Below are 2,721 nucleotides of genomic sequence, written 5' to 3' on the forward strand. Positions count from 1 at the left end.
TTTTTTCTTACCAGTAATGAAAGCTGGCTGAGCTGAAACCCAAAGCAGAGTTTCTCACTGGCTGGCTGCTCTAGGTCGTAATAGCTTCAGTGCCCACCAGAATGGAATTTTTCTGAGCCTGTGAAGTTGTGTGAGGTGCGCCTGGCAGGTAAGCCTTCGTTCATTGTCTTCTACCTGTTGCTTAACTGAACACACTTTTCTTTTCTTGGTTAGTTCCTCCAAGCCTCCCAAAGTTCTAGAAGCAACTGAACGAGCAGTCCCCTGGGTAGAAATTAGGCGGGGTTGGTAGGGGAGAGATCTTTTAAGTCCTTTTCCACGTGGGTGGTGAGATTAGGCATGGAGATAGTGGGGTCTATCTGAAATACAGAGGGAGGGAATGATTCTAGGAAAGTGTTCCTTGTATTTCCAAGTCCCTTTTCTGATGTCATTTCTTTTTTTTTTTTTTTTAATATTTTATTTATTTACTTGACAGACAGAGATCACAAGTAGGCAGAGAGGCAGGCAGAGAGAGAGGAGGAGGCAGGCTCCCCGCTGAGCAGAGAGCCCGATGTGGGGCTCCATCCCAGGACCCTGGGATCATGACCTGAGCCAAAAACAGAGGCTTTAACCCACTGAGCCACCCAGGCGCCCCTCTGATGTCATTTCTGCTGCTTATACAGAATTCATTTGGGGCTCATGCAGGGGAATCCCAGATTAATGGTCTTTTCCAGGAGTTAGGAAATAGTAGGAAACATAGCTAACATTTACATATATAACATTAACATATGTAACATTTACTATAAACTTACACCCTTCCTACAGATTATTTGATTTAATTTTTACAATAATGTGGGTCCCTTTTACAGATGAGGACCCTGAGGTTTAGAGAGGTTAAATGAGTTACTTCAGATTACACAGGTAGTAAGAGATACACAGAAGGACTGGAACTCCCAACATTATTTTTAAACTTATTTTTAATTTAAGAGCTTTATTAAGATATAACTCATATACTTATAATTCACCCACTTGAAGTATGCAAGTCAGTGTTTTTTGTTTGTTTGTTTATTCAGATGTACAAATATCACTGCTATCAACTTTAGACCATTTTTATCTCTTGAAACAGAAGCCCGATACCAATTAACAGTCACTCTATTTCTCCCTAGCCTCTCTCTCCTGCTAGGCAACCAGCCTACTTTCTGTCTCTCTAGATTCACCTCTTTCATATGAATGGACTCATACATTGTGTAGGCTTTTGTGACTGGCTTCTGTCACTCAGCAAATGTATTCCAGGTTTGTTCACGTTGTTGCACGTATCAGGGCTTCATTCTTTTATATGGCTGAATAATGTTCCACTGTAGGGATGTATCGCATTTCATTTATGGATTTGTTGATGGACCCGGGTCAGTTCCACTTTTGGCTATTAGGAATAATACTGCTATGAGTCTTTACATCTTAGCATTTGTGTGGGTGCATGTGTTCATTTCTCTTGGGTGTACACCCTTCTCTTGGGTGTACAAGTGGAATTGCTAGATCATATGGTTAACCTTGGAGGAACTGCTGGGCTATTCCCCAAAGCAAAGGCACCAATTTACATTTCTGCCGGTATGAAATCCTCCATGTTGACCACGAACAAGGTAATTTATACCTTTGTCACTTATTTGCGTGCAAAAAAATTCCATACAACTTAGTAAAGCTCTAATAAAACCAATTAGAAACCAGAGAATTTTCTTAATGAGAAAGCTTAAAGCTGAACTCGGGTTTGGAGGCTTTGTGCTTTTTGATTTGAAGACATCAATTGAGCCAAGTGATGAAGAGATAAATGAGGAGGACCGCCACGTTTGTATTTCCCTCGATTCCCTGAGGCATTAGGGGGATTTTTCCTGCTTATTTCTAAGGCTGAGTAGTTTCTAGCAGTCCTCGCACAGGTGCTGCAACAGCCCAGGATTGTCTATTATTCTGAAAAGCCATTGACATTTGCTGAAAGACAGCACACAAAGAAGACATGCATAATGTCTATGCATATGTCATGCTGGTCTTGAAAAGTTAGGTACTCCGGCATCAAGTTCACTGCCACTTGATTGCAAGTGACACAGACCTCAAGGCCATTAAAAAAAAAAAAAAAGAAAGAAATAATAATAATAATAATAAAAAGAGAAACACAGGGCGCCTGGGTGGCTCAGTGGGTTAAGCCGCTGCCTTCGGCTCAGGTCATGATCTCAGGGTCCTGGGATTGAGTCCCGCATCGGGTTCTCTGCTGGCAGGGAGTCTGCTTCCTTCTCTCTCTCTCTCTCTGCCTGCCTCTCTGCCTACTTGTGATCTCTCTCTGTCAAATAAATAAATAAAATCTTAAAAAAAAAAAAAAAAAAGAGAAACACAGAAAGTAATTTTTTTTTTTCCTTTTGCAAGAGATTTTTGAAAGGGTCCTGAAAGTTGATTTTCAACAAGGTATACTTGAGTGAGTCCTGAGGCTTGCTGTCTGGGTATGGAAGAGCATTTCTTGAGTGCTTATTCTGAGTGCACTGGGCGGATATGAGAAGAACATAAGCCATGGTCTCTGCCCTCTGGGAATTTCTATCCTGTGTTATTACAGAATGACTCAAGGCTAAGCTGTGACTGTAAATGCTACAGGGGTGGTGAGAAGGGAGAGGTGGCGTGTGTTGTAGTGGCGGCTAAGAAAGCCGGTGCAGGATGTGGGAACAGCCTTAAAATAAGCCAAGCCAGGACTTAAAGAGGAAGGAATGA

Source organism: Mustela nigripes, chromosome 3 (assembly GCF_022355385.1).
Source record: "Mustela nigripes isolate SB6536 chromosome 3, MUSNIG.SB6536, whole genome shotgun sequence".
In the NCBI taxonomy this organism is placed as follows: Eukaryota; Metazoa; Chordata; class Mammalia; order Carnivora; family Mustelidae; genus Mustela; species Mustela nigripes.